Below are 14261 nucleotides of genomic sequence, written 5' to 3'. Positions count from 1 at the left end.
TCTACCTAATTTCAAGACATCATAAAACTACAGTAATCAGAACAGTTTGCGGTTTGGCATCAGAGAGAGAGAAAGAGACAAAGAACAAGGAGGAGAAAGATGAGGAGAATGGAGAAAGAATGAAACAGAAAGAAAGGAAAAAAAGAAAAAAATAGAGAAAAATAGACCAACACATAGAGAATTAATTGATTTCTGACCAAGACAAGATTGTTCAACAGAAACAATCCTTTCCATAAACAGGGCTGATTCAAGTAAGAAAGCATTTATTATGGTGGAAATATTCATTATTTTGATTGTGATGATAGTTTCACAGATGTTTGATAAGACAGTCCAAATTATACACTTTCAACATGCACAGTTTACTGCACTTCAATTACACCTTCATAGTTATAACAGATAAAAGTTAGACTTTTATGTGTTAAAAATGATAATTGACATGATTCATTTTCCTTCCATAAAAGCTTTGCATATTACAGTAGTACTCATTCCATGAAGAAAGGCATATCATAGATGGAAAAATCTGAGATATACAGTATAGCCTACTACTTGAGAAGGGATTATTTATTTCATTTCAGGCAAACTTTTACATTCTGTATTTGACACAGGTGACAACAAAAAGTGGTACAGAATCCTGTATCTTCAAAACAACTGACTCCGGAGTCAGAATGCCTGTGCTTAAATTTTAATTCCACTACCTATCAATGTATCATCCAGACAAATTATCCCTCCATAGGTGTGCAGAAAAAAGTTAACTCTGCAAGTTGGGGTGTTCAAACTGCCCTCCTTGACTGTCTCCTGGGAGATAACTTACAAACTCGTGGAATACTCATGGATACCCAAAAAAGAGTATCTAAATAACCAAAGACCTGGTCTATGCCCTTTAATTTATACTAACAAGGTGGTTTAGAGTAAATATTTATTGTTTGTCCATTTTAGGTACTAGACATGCTGTATCAATTGGCCTCTGACAGCTGAAAATTGAGAAGGCCAGTTCTGTGGGCATTCTATGATCATTTAACAGATCCCTAGTAAAAGCCTAGACACCAGGGTTTGGGGATCATCCCTGGTTATAAACAATTTGTCACACATACTTGCTGGGAGAGTAAAACAATTTCCACCTAACTCTACTAGGAGACAAATAAAAGTTGGTGCCTTGTTCCTTATGGAGTCTGCTCTATGGACCGTTTCTGGTTTCCGGTCTGTATCATTTTACTGTAATAAACTATGAATATAAAAGCTCTTCATAATTCTGTCTTTCCAGCAAATGATCCAATTGGAGGGGATGTTGAGGACTCTCAACACTGTAACTGTGTTTCAGCATCTGGAAAATGAATTTAATATTACTATCTACTTCAAAAACAGCTATGGGTATCAAATTATTTATACATGCAAAGGGCTTAGAACAGTATGCAGTATGTAATGTTTCCTCCTTCCTATATTGCTAAAAAGACAAGTAGTACTAACCATTAAATAGCTTGGTTTAATGAGACAGGACATTAAATAAACTATAATAGTTACAATAGTATGCAAAATTTATCCTCAAGACAATTGTCTTCATTTAGGTCACTATTGATTCTCATATCTTAACTGGACTACTGGGAATCCCCATAACAATATTATCATACCATGACCTGTACCACCACTGCCTGATCACACTTTATATTCTTTCAAACTGATTCCATATTCTTAAGTCCACTCCCACACATACCTTCCTGAGTTCTGCGATAAAAACAGACAAAAAGCATCCAAGTCTTTTGGTGTGTAACACACCTTCTTATTTCTATGTTTTCTGGTTTCTATGTTTTATCTATCTAGAGCCTATGCAAGTTCAAATATGATTATAGGTCTATGGTATAAGCACTTTAAGATGGTTGACATTTGACAAGAACATGTCCTTGTACTTCTTCATGAGATAGTACTCAGGGGACAGCATTACAGGCTCTATAGGCCAGGAAAGACTAATCTCTCAGAAGGTTGCTTCTACTGACAAAGATAGTTAAATGTAATTTAGACATTCAAGGTGCCTGGGTAAATGTGAGTATCACAACTGTCAAGGTCTCTATTTTTAGTAAATGTTATTGGAAAGTAGAGCAAGGGGAATTCTTGTTATACAGAAGCAGAAAGTTTAGTAGCATTGCCCCATGCAGTTTTAAGAAAGAAAAATTTACATAAGAAAATGGTTGTTCTAGCTAAGGATATTTCCAAAAGAAGGTATTTTCAATAAATATCAATAAACTCTGTTATAGTAACTAGAGATCTCTTCTTGCCTTTTGAGAGGTCACCCCAATGAAAGCTATGGCACTTTCCTCATTTTTCCTTCTGGTTTCTGCCCAAGGCTGGTGTTCTTCCTGTTGCCCTGTGTGGGAAGCCATGCCACTCATATTAGGGAAATGTGAAAAAGTCAAATTCTTCCTGCAATGTGCTGACCTTTCCTTGATGTCACCTTTACAAATTAAGACCCAGGAATAAAAGAAGCAGTTATCCCACACTCGTCCCACTGTGGTATGCTGAGCAATGAAGGTATACAAAGGCAAGTTGAAAAATACCTATAACCAAAGAGCGGTACTTAAGGAGCTACATCTAGGAAGTCTCGTTCATTCTTCGACCTGCTTAGGTGATGAGACTTTGGACTCTGAGATGGTACAGTAATAGGACAAGACATATGAAGGCATTGGGAAGTGGTGAGTGTATACATCCTGGATGTGGGAAGGACATCATTCAGTGGGGCTGGGGAGCAGTCCATGGTAGCTTCCAACACATCATCTAAAGAGGCCACTTCCTTGTTATCATACACTCACACAGTTTACTCCCACACATTCCAGTTGGCTCGTGTGACCAACAGCAAACAGAAGAAGTCATGGGACATTTCTGAGGTTTATGTTATGAAGGATTCATTACAGGCACTGTCTGTCTGGGTCGTTCGCTCTGGAAAGTCACGTGAGCACTTCTGCAGAAGGGTCTATGTGGTAAGGAACTAAAGCTTCCTGCCAACAGCCACTTGAGTGAGTGTAGAAGTGGGTACTACAGATCGTAATTACACATGGTGACAACCCTAGCTGATAGCTTAACTGCAACTTCATCACAGATCTTAGATCCTAAACCAAAATTACCTGGCTCAGTGGCGACTAATTTCTGACCCTAAGAAACTATGTGAGATAATAAATGCTTTTTACTTAAACTGCTAACTTTCAGAATGACGTTTTCCACAGCAACAGAAAGATATATTCAAATCCCCAGTGAACTACTAAATACCAGTTAAGTACTCAGATTCATTAGTTATCATCATCCCCGAACTGACAGTACATTGCCCAGTGATTTTCCAATTCAGCAGTAATTTATTTTCCATGTGAAGAGGGAACTTCCTCCAGTTTTGTCAAAGCAAGAATGCTTTTTTCATAGTCTTTGGATTTTGAAAAATAATGAAAAATTCACTTACATAGTATAATACTTTCAGTAAGAAGTGTCAAATGAGGAGTCTACAAGCTTAACTAAGTAACTCAGCAGTTCTACATCCTGGGCTGAAATTTGTTCACTGTGTCAACTGGAGAAGTTTTAAAGCTTCAACTTTAAAATGATTCAGCAGGGGGCCAGGGTCCTTACTCTGTGAACATCCTCAGCTTGTGGAAGAGGAGGTCACCAGATGGTGTGGGTGTGGGCGAATAGCCAGTATAAGGCGGAAAAAGAGGCTTGCTTCTCCCCGCTTTTTTTGCTCTTCCTGCTTTTGCTGTCTTGTGCCACCTTGAAGTGTTGCCCTCTGCCCTGCCTCCCTGTCTTGGAGCCAGCTGATTATAGACAGAAACCTCCACAAACTGTGAGCTAAATAAACATTTCCTTCCTTAATTTGGGGTGTTGGGTATTTTGTCTCGGCAACAAGAGAAAAGTAACTAAGACACTTATCCAAAAGCTTAACACTAGAAGTCTTTCAGATACAGGGATTTTCCAAATTTTGGAATATTTGCATAGACTTTGTAGATTATACAGGTTGGGTATCCCTGATCCAATCCAAAATCTGAAAATGTGTAAGTGTTGTGTAGATCCTAAGAAAGGGTTGGGTTTCAGAACATTTTGGAATTGGGACTTTTAATTAGGGATGCTCAACAAACAAGAACTCCAATGTCACTACTTGTAACTATATTCAGTACAAATTCAAGTTTTATTTATGTGTGCTTCATTTTTATCTTTTCCATATTTTCTTGACATCTTACTGGGAAGTTTCTGAAATGTTACTGAATAACCAAATCCATTAAAAAAATTTTAATCAAATGTTTGTAACTCAAATACTGGAATGTAATACATTCTGTTCTATATTTTCCTATTTTTAACTGAAAAACTGTCTACCAAAACATATTCACCTATAAAATAGTAGAAACATATAAACACATAATTGTGGATGAATATATGTCTATTAATTTAAGTTCTATTACATGTTCCATTATTTTGTATAACTGAAATCTCTCTTAACTCTAAAGCTCCAGGAATACCTCAGTGGAGCACGGAAAGGGAAAACCCATATTCTTTAAGTGTTCTACATGACACACCTTCTTAAATCTGTGATAAATCTCGTTACAAGGTAATTATGCTTAATTAAACTATTGTCAAAATATAGAGGGAAATTCCATTGGATATCCTTAGAGCATGACACAGTGTTATGGTTGATACACTGCATCAACTTGGGGAGTGTAGAGGTTTGGCTAAGTGACTCAGCAGGAAGCCAGGGTGCTTACTTTGTATACATCCTGAGCCTGTGGAAGAGGAGGGCATGGAGATTATGTGAGAGCTACACGCCCCTTAGGTGGGGGTAGCCTGTTTACAATGTAAGGCAGGGAAAGAGGTTGCTTGCCGCCATTTCTCCCTTTTGCTCTGGCTGCTTTGCTCTTCTGCTGCCATTCCCCCCTTTGCTCTTGTTGCTTTGCTACCTTCTGCCTCGGAGCCAGCCAAGTATGGACTGAAACCTCCACAAACTGTAAGCTAAATAAACATTTCCTTCCTTAATTTTGGGTGTTGGGTATTTTGTCTCAGCAAGGAGAGAAAAGTAACCAAGACACAAAAGTATAGTATTTTTCCATCTAAAGTCCTCAGTGAGGCCTTCTGGAGCAATTCCTTCTTTCAAATTTTGGAATAATTTCACATAATTCAAATTTAAAATGACAAATTGGGAAACTGAAGCCATCAGATTCCACACTGCTTCATTAAAGTACAAAGTATCTAATCACTGATTAACAATGACAATAATAAAATCAAATTAGACATTAATTACTATGTTAGTGTGCTCAGACTACCTTAAGAAAATACCCTCAACAGAGTGACTTAAACAACAGTAATTTATTTTCTCACGATTCTGGAGGCTGAAATCCCAGAAAGTGAGTCTGTACTAAGGGCTCTCTGCCTGGCTTGAAGAAAAATACACATTCGCTGGACAGAGAGCTCTCTGCTATCTCTTCTAATAAAGATACTAATCATGTAGAATCAGGGGCCCATCCTTACGACCTCATTTAATGTTATCCAATTAAAAAAATAAAATAAAGTCCAATTGGGGGTTAGGGCTTCACCACATGAGGGACGGGCACAATTCGAGCTACTCAATCCAGAGCCTATGCACAGATACCTGCCAACCAGCAAAGCCCACAAGAGATGTGCTATTTAGAGTGTTTATTAAACTCCATTACCTAGACATGACTGACTGGCTGGCCACACACATACTTGAGCCCAGCCTCCAGGTCCACTAATACCACAGGACCCAAAACCCCCATCCTAAGTCACATAAGTAATATTTCTGGCATGGACAGCCTCACCCTAAGACTATACAGATATGAGCGGCCCTACCCTAAATCATATTAGACAATGTGGTCCAAATCCTCCAGGCAAAAAAAAAAAACAAAGATATCACGAGGTGAGGCCAAAAGTCAGACCTCTTTTTTGGGCAAGGTTGAAATTTTTACAAACTAGGTGATAAGAGAAACCACTTAATGGTTTCTATTGCCTACTAAGGCAAATGCAAATTCTTTACAAGTTACACCAGTCTTCCCTCTCAAAATCCTGTGCACTGCCCCATACCATGGCATGGCTCCTATCTCATCCAAGCCCACTAAAATCAAATTTTCTCCTGTAGTTATTGCAGATTGCTTTTGGTTTTTATACATGACAATCTACTGACTGTTATTTCTTGTCTAGAGTCTTTCTTCTTTAATTTAAATGGCCCATTCTTAGGTTCTCAACTTAGGCATGAAAAGTACAAAAAACCTCCCAGTAATCCCAAGAAAAGCTTTACACCTCTCCCAAAGCATCCTATCCATATTTTTGTCATAATACAAAACATTTTGCTAAAGTCTCATCTGCACAACAGATACACCAACCAGCATTTAAGATCCTCAAGTACGGGATCCAGATTGTCTGACAACTACATATCGATATTTTAACATCTTTTGAATAAAAGACCCTGCCTAATTCTTGCTGTATTTTTCTTCCCTTATATTTCAGTTCACCTGACCTTAGGCCTTTCCTTATTCCTTTATCCTTATTGTCTCCACGCCTTTTGGGACCATGGTCCTATCTCTGTGCACCTCTTTCTGGGAGATTTCTTTTCTATCTTAATTTCTTGAACCTACCTAATCTGATCTTTCTAATGTACCCCCTCCCCAATTCCAAGGTATAACTTTTGAGATAAATACTAAGTGTATCAGAGGGTAGGCATAAAACCAAATGGATCAATATTATGAATTTCCAAATTACTTAATACCAGAATCATCTCCATAGTATAGACAAAAATGAGAACATAAAAAAGATTGGAACACTTCAAATCAAAAGAGTATATTATCCCTATCAATGAGTCAATCTTTTCACATTTTTAAATTACCTTGAATTGGATTATATTTTTGGTCAGAATTCCCGCTTATTCTACCTTCTATACAGGCATATAAAAGTAAGCTAGGCTTTGTAGAGAAAAAGGGGTTGGCTTCACTGTCTTGGATATTTACTCTGCAGTGCTTTTTAAACAGAAGCACTGTGCCTGTTGAGCTACATATATTATCTCTCCTGCTGCTTTCTTAAACCTGATTACATATTATGGCAGCGTGATTAGCAGGGGATAGGAATGTTACCTTCATCCCAAAGCAGTCAGCAGTAACACTACTGGGTACTGGTTGTAATCATTCCTGTAAAGAGCAATTAAAGGGCTTTACCAAGGTCCAAATTCACAATCTGAGTCTTATTATCACCTCTCTAGCCCCTGAGCAAATCATGCCTAAGTATATTATCAATCTAAGCTATGCTTAAGATAAATATAAAATCTGCTATAAAGAAATGGGAAAACACAATAAATGGTTTGCTTCAATGATCTGTCCTCACGGAGATATTTTCTGTGAAGGAAGAAAGTATTTCAATTACACATAGTGCAGAATGAAGTTTCCCAAAAAAGGAAACAACAATATCACAGAAAGCAGCACAACACTGCTATCTCAAAACCTTTCTTTAACTTAGCTGTGCAACCCTGAACAAGTCTGCCACCTCATCTGCACAAATTGACCAATTTTAGTTTGTCAAAGGATGATATGGAAAACTATGGAGCAATTTTTCATTCATTACTTAAAGTAATGCAATCCACTTAAGTGAGCTTCGTAGCTCAGTTAGCTAAATTCAGCAGCCCAGAAAGAATCTCATACACATTAAGTGTGCAAATATTCAGTAGTTTAAGAACAAATGAAAAATATGTGCTACCTTAAACTAATGGACAACTGGACTTTCTAGATCTTAAAAATCCTTTCATTTTTAAACAGATTATATATAAAAAAATTCAATGATGTTGAACGTTGTTAGATTACACAACCAATTATTCAATTAAATCTCTCTATTCTATGAATGGAAATGATATAATACATGGTTTGAAGAACTTAGTTTATTTCCATAGAAGCAGACACAGTGCACACCTTCCAAGCACCACTGAAGTGCATGAACTGACATATATTACTTGCTACATAGTAGATCTTCCTGAACTAATATACCTCATTTCAGAACCACAAGGTGAGATGTAGCTGGCAATCTGTACACTACCCTCTCTCCATCCCATTCTAATCTATAGAACTTTATTACTTTCTGCCAGTTTGTTGGGTCACCTTTCTTCTGCTGTCAGTTGTGGTACTCGTTGTTTATCGCTGCTCCTGATCTCTTCTGCCACTGTCCATCTATCTACAGCCAATTGTTATACTGCTATCTGACACATTTCTTCTCTGTTTCTTCATCATTTCTGGCTTAGGTGTTTCTGGCTCTTCTCAACTTCTAAAGTAAAGAAGTCTACCTCACAGGCACAGTTAGCCAATCAATACACTTCTTTGCTTCCAAAGGAAAAAAATTTAAAAAACAAGGCAGATCAGGATTATCTTCGACTTTTCTGAACTGTTGTCATCACTATCTGATACCAAAAACTTTGTTCATTGGTATAAAAGATGCTACAGTTTGGAGTTATCGTAGATACCTGGTCTACAGACAATTGATGAGTTTACAATTTTAGTAAATTAGGGTTAAAGAAGCAACAAAACATATGGTGGTAAGCAACCTGCTCTTTAAAGGTCATGCTTAACATCCCCATTTTTTAGGAGAATGCAAATCAAAACTACAGATATTCCTCTACATTTCTGAAAATGGCTATTATCAAAAAACCAGAAAATACGTTTCATGAGGAAATGGTGAAACTGGAATCCCTATGTACTGCTGGTGGGAATGTAAAATGGGATAGATGTTTTAGAAAAGAGTAGACAGTCCTTCAAAAAATTAAACACAATTTTCTGTGTCAGTCAACTTTCCACTACTTAAATACTGAAATTATCACCTTATAATGAGAAAAGTTTAATTCAGGTTGACATTTTCAGAGATTTCAGTCCATGGTTTGTTGGCCCCACAGATTTGGGGCCTGTAGCAAGGCAGCACATCACAGCAGGAGGAGTTGGTACAGAAAAAACACCCCATGAGCAGAGAGCGAGAGCAAGAAGAGGAAGTGGCAGGGCTCCACCATCTCCTCTAAGGCACATCCAAAATAAACTAAACCCCTCATCAGGCCCAAATATGGAGGGTTCCATCATGTCCTATCATGTGCCTCCCTAGGAACAACACCTTTAAAATATTACCTTCTCGGTAATACTTTAGATTCAGACTATAGCAATTTATCCTATAATCTAGCAATTTCTTTTGCATAGATAATCAAAAGAAATGAAAGCAGGGATCAGAAAAGAATTTTTTCACACATAGGAGCATTATTTACAACAACCATACCATAGAAGCAAATTAATGCCCATATGTTATGGCTTGTGCCCAGATGACCCTCAAAGTCTCCTGCACTCACAGGTTGGGCTTTTCAGAGGTATCCAAATACAGGGTGTGTGAATGTGGATTAAGGATGTGTGGATATAGATTAAGGGTATGATAACTACATTATTCCACTGATTGGTGGGCATATATCTGGGTGTGGATAATGGGAAGCCCCACCATTGGTGTGGCTTGTAGCCTATATGGGATAAAAGGAAAAAGCAGTCTTGGTGCTTGCTGCCTTCTGCCTGCCATACCATGAACTGTTTCTCCTCTGCAGTGCCCCTCAACAGGCCACCCTACGTTGGAGCCAGCCAATTATGGACTGAAACTTCTACAAACTGTGCTGAAACTAAACCTTTCCTCCTTTTACTTGTGAGTACAGGGTATTGTGTCTCAGCAAAATGTAACACAAGACAACACAGATGAATGATTCACTTACATGACTGCACTTACATGAGAAATCTATGATAGTTCAATTCATAGACACAGCCAGGCTTGTCAGGGTACATTTCTAATCTCAGCATTGTTGGAGGCTGAGGGAAAAGGATCATAACTGAGGGTCCAGCATGGGCAACTGAGCACCTCAGTGAGGCCCTGTCTCAAAATTTTAAAAGGGCTGGCAATGTAGCTTGATGCAAAGACCCTGGGTTCAGTTCCCAGTACCAAAGAGGGTAAAAAAAAGTCATAGGCACAGAAAGTAGACTGGTAGCTGCAGGGGCAGAGGATAGTCAAGAATGAGGAGTTAGTTTAAACAGATTCAGAGCTTTGCTCTGAATGGGGAAAGTAATGCCTTTCGGGAAGATGAAAACTTTCTGGAGACGCTGATGTGCATGCACACATAAAGATTACTAAAATTACAGTATTCATGGTATGTATGTTTTACTACAATAAAAAAGCTGAATGAATAGTAAAGTTGACACAGGACAGAGTATGTGCTACCTGGTGAATGCTATGAAAAACCAAGCTGACAAAAATGAAGGATAAATTAAATCCAACTGAGTAAATGGTATTTAATTTTGTTAGAGCTCAACAAAAAGTTGAAAACATCTCCACATGCCTATATTAAATTTGCTCATAGAGTTCTGTTGGGGCATGTTCAGAAAAAATACACTGTCAATATGCCCCCTCATACACACAACAAATCACTGAATAAATATTCCTTCGTAAGATTTTTAAAATCGAATCCTTATATCCTTGCTATTCCAACGTATGCCAAACTTGCTGCTGCCTCAGGCTCTCTATGCTAGCCTAAATGACCTGTGCCCACACAGCTGCAGACCTCATGTCCTCACTTCATTCAGATCTCTACTCAAATGTCCTTTATCAAAGAGGCTGAGCTTCAACAACCTATGTTAAATAGCATCCTCCATCACTCTTTCTCTCTCTCATTTAATTGCTTTTTCTTTTCACCTTTATTATAATTTTATTGTCGCTCTCCGCCCACTAAAATACAAAGCTCCAGAAGTGCAAGGTCTTTCTGTTTTGTTTACTACTGTCTTCCCAGCAGCACCAGGGGCATTACTTGGCACACTAAAGGTGGCCAGTAACTCTTTGCCAAACGAATGTAGATGGATGCTCACACTTTAGAAATCATATTTCCCGGAGTACTAGTCCACCATTTACAACTGTTGAAACAGCCAAAGTCTCAAAACCACCCAGAACATCTGTAGTCCTTTAGTGTGGACTTTATTGGTAAGGGGAAGGAACAAGTAATTTAAAAGTAAAAAAGAAACCTGGTAGTAGCACTCACGCTGAGATCTTCACCGCATGAAAAATTACTGATTCCGCTTCTATATGCTAAATGAATACGTTTTACCTGTCCCTCACTAAGAAAGATAAAGAACAACAATACACCTCTGACACTGCTTAAAGGAAAAACAAACCATATGCTGTATGTCAAACATCGCAATCCACTTATTTTGATAAACACTACAAGGCACTTGCAAATGAAAACCACAGACTTTTCCCTCCATGACTTTTTGAGGACCTGGGCGAAATTAACAAATGCAACAACCTCTTGTCCTTTTCATCTCTTTTTTTTTTTTTCCAGCTCGTCCTAAATTATAGCCAAAAAGATAAGTAACCAGTTACTCGGGCCAACAGATATATAGTCTGGAACACTAGAACAGTGTGTCAAATACCTGGGTGAGAGAAACGCCTACTTCGAAAACATACCTAACTTTTTTTTAAAGTCGGAAGTATCAACTCACACTGCCTTCCAATGACACGCTACACCAACGGTCATTCGTGTCAAAAGTTTTGAAAGCATTTTATAGCTGCACGTCAATCTGCTTGCAGTTGATAACACTTTGGTAGGAAAACACACGCACACACGCTTCAACCAGAAACCAGCAATGCCTGCCCGAGCGCCCATGATGCTAAGGTGTCTAGAAGCTCCCAGAAACTCGTAAGCTCGGACAAGACAAGTGTCCAGGAAACACACGTGTGTGCCTCCCGCGTCCAGACTGGGAAAGGCAAGTGGAAACTGCCCATCAGCAGCGTCTGGGACGCAGGTCAGCGGTGCCCCTGGAAACGAAGAGCAGTTTCTGACAGCCTCCGACCTCAGGGCCAGCTCTCCCCGCCTGCGAACGAGCCAGGCCAGCCCCCTCCCCGGATGGAACCCGGGCCTGCCCCGGAGCTCAGATCCCCGCAGACGCGGCTCCTACCTGAGCTCTGCCCCCAGCTACAGGGCTGTGGGGGGAGGCGGGAAGAGGCGTGGCCTTCCAGCTCGCCAGTGGAACTCCCTCGAGCCGTTGTCAGGACTTTCCCTCTCGGGATCCGCGCCCCGGCCAAGTTCGAGCTGCACTTCCGGGGTCTGCGGGGGACTCACAACGTCATTACGCACGCGACGGCGGCGGCTGTGACAACCCGGAAGTGGGCGGGGCGTGGTCGCTGGTCGGTTCCTGTGGAACTAGATGGGGTTCTTGAGAAAGGCGAGTGGCGGAGTCAAAGGTCGCCCTCTGGCTAGGGAGCTGGTTACGCTGTCCCTTCTGAAGACGGCGTGGGTCACCTTAGAGGACGGGTCCCCGAGAAGCCTCATTCTCCGAGCAGAATGTAGAAAGTGTCAGCTGCCCACACATGGTGTAACAGGCTTTACCAATCAACTACAGAAATGAAAGATCTAGTTTTGGAAAATTAAATTTACCTCTAAATTAAAATTTAAATAGGAGGTCCGTACTAGCTTCCTAGTGACTGTTGTATGTTTCCTAGTTATCATGTCTGACTCAAATGCCACGGTTGGGGGTATGTTGATGATCCGTTTTTACAAAAACAGATTTGAGCTATACCTGTCCTGTGGGTAGATCCAGAATTAGCAATAGAGGCAACAAAGGTTCAGTTTTTGCTTGATACTTTGGAGCATTTATTCTACAGCTATTAGTTAACAAAATAAGGCTGAATCAGGTAGTGGATACAAAGCTGAGTTCGGCTGCCGGTTGGACAGTCAAAGGAAAGAAAGCCTGGCAGCCAGCAAGTAAAGCAATGTTCATAATGTTTTTCCGGAAAGGACCCTAGACCACTGTAAAGTATACTGTCCTCACTCCCACAATCCTCCTCCGTCTTAATCTCAGCTTCTTGTTTCCTCTGTAACTAAGGGGAAAATAGTATTATTTTTTGCAATGTGTTCTGCTTTCTAAAATGTAAATTCAGGGAGGACAGTGACTTTGTCTTTTTAACATATTCTCAGCCGCACAATAATGCCTGTCACAAAACACTTGAATACTTGTTGAATGAATGAATGACCACACGTTAAATGCTTCATTAAAGATATTTAGAAGCCTGTATAGGGCAAGAGGCTTGGAATTTGGAAAAGGGATGGATGTTAGTGGGACAAGGGAAGGAGTATTAAGGAATGTTGTTGGGGATAAAGAAAATCCCAGTAGAATTAGCCAGAAATGAGTGCCTGGATGAGCCAGGCCATTGCCAAGATGATTAAAGCTTCATTTCTGGCTGGTTATCAATAGTACTTGTCATCCTTGCTCCGGGTCCATGCTAATCTCTGTATCATTCCAATTTTAGTGTATGTGCTGCTGAAGCAAGCACCATCAACTGTACAGAAGGACTTTTAACTGAAGAGGAAGACCAGAACTTGGTTTTGAAAAGTTTATATTCCATACTAAGTAACTTGAATTTGTTCTGCAGACATTCAAGAAAGTTAAAGCCATTTTAAATAGAGGAGTGAAAAGAAATATACTTTTATTTTGGCAGAGTCTGGAAACAGTGAATGAATTTCTTAAAAAAAAAAATAGGGCACCCAAAATCATAATGTCTGTCTAATCATGAAAAAAAATCAGGCAAAATATTTAACCAGTACTTCTTCAGTCAAGGTTATGAAAAATAAAAAGAAAGGAAAAAAGAGAAAATCTGAGAAACTGTTAGAACCAAAAGGAACCTAATGAGAGGAACCACAATGTAGCATTCTAAAAGAGAAAACATTAATGTAAAAACTAGTGACAACAGGATAAAAATGTAAAGTTTAGTTACTAGTAATACACGTGTTGATACAAAACTTGAAAAGAGGTCAAAAGGTCGGTCAAATGATCTTTCAATGTTACACAGAAGCCCACTCAAAGATTTCCAAACAATACACTTTGCTCAATAGTAAGGTGTTTCCTATAGAACACTAACACTTTTTAGTGTTTCACCCAGTAATTTCAGTTAAACCAACGCAGGAGATGAGCTTTCAAAATATCCCAGTCAATGCAGGACATGGTGGATACACCTGTAATTCTAGCAGTCAGGAGGCTGAGGCAGGAAGAACTGCAAGTTTGAGGCCAGCCTGGGCCACATAGTGAGTTCAAGGCCAACTTGAACTATGTAGTGAGACCTTGTCTCAAAAAGCCAAATGACATATTTCAATCCTTGAGTTTCCCCACTGGGATTCCCAATTTTATAGAGCAGAAACAAGCAAACCCCACTGTACCCTGTTATGAAGTCGTCATCCATAGATGCTACTAAAAATAATA

The 14261-nt window shown here is 39.4% G+C and overlaps 1 protein-coding gene across 11 annotated transcripts in view; it reads right to left on the bottom strand.

Annotated features, from left to right (window-relative positions):
* Nucleotides 1–12135, bottom strand: part of Fam172a (family with sequence similarity 172, member A) — a 410259-nt gene extending 398124 nt beyond the window's left edge. For all 11 annotated transcript variants that reach the window (XM_013512947.1, XM_005382264.2, XM_013512945.1 and 8 more), the window contains exon 1: nucleotides 11964–12135. The gene's annotated coding sequence lies outside the window, so the exon portion shown is untranslated. The remainder of the gene's footprint in view (nucleotides 1–11963) is intronic.
* Between the last annotated feature and the right edge of the window lie 2126 nt (nucleotides 12136–14261).

Source organism: Chinchilla lanigera, unplaced genomic scaffold (assembly GCF_000276665.1).
Source record: "Chinchilla lanigera isolate Chin_1 unplaced genomic scaffold, ChiLan1.0 scaffold00017, whole genome shotgun sequence".
Taxonomy (NCBI): Eukaryota; Metazoa; Chordata; class Mammalia; order Rodentia; family Chinchillidae; genus Chinchilla; species Chinchilla lanigera.
The sequence above is the reverse complement of the archived record's forward strand: the minus strand, read 5'-3'. Positions and strand labels throughout refer to the sequence as shown.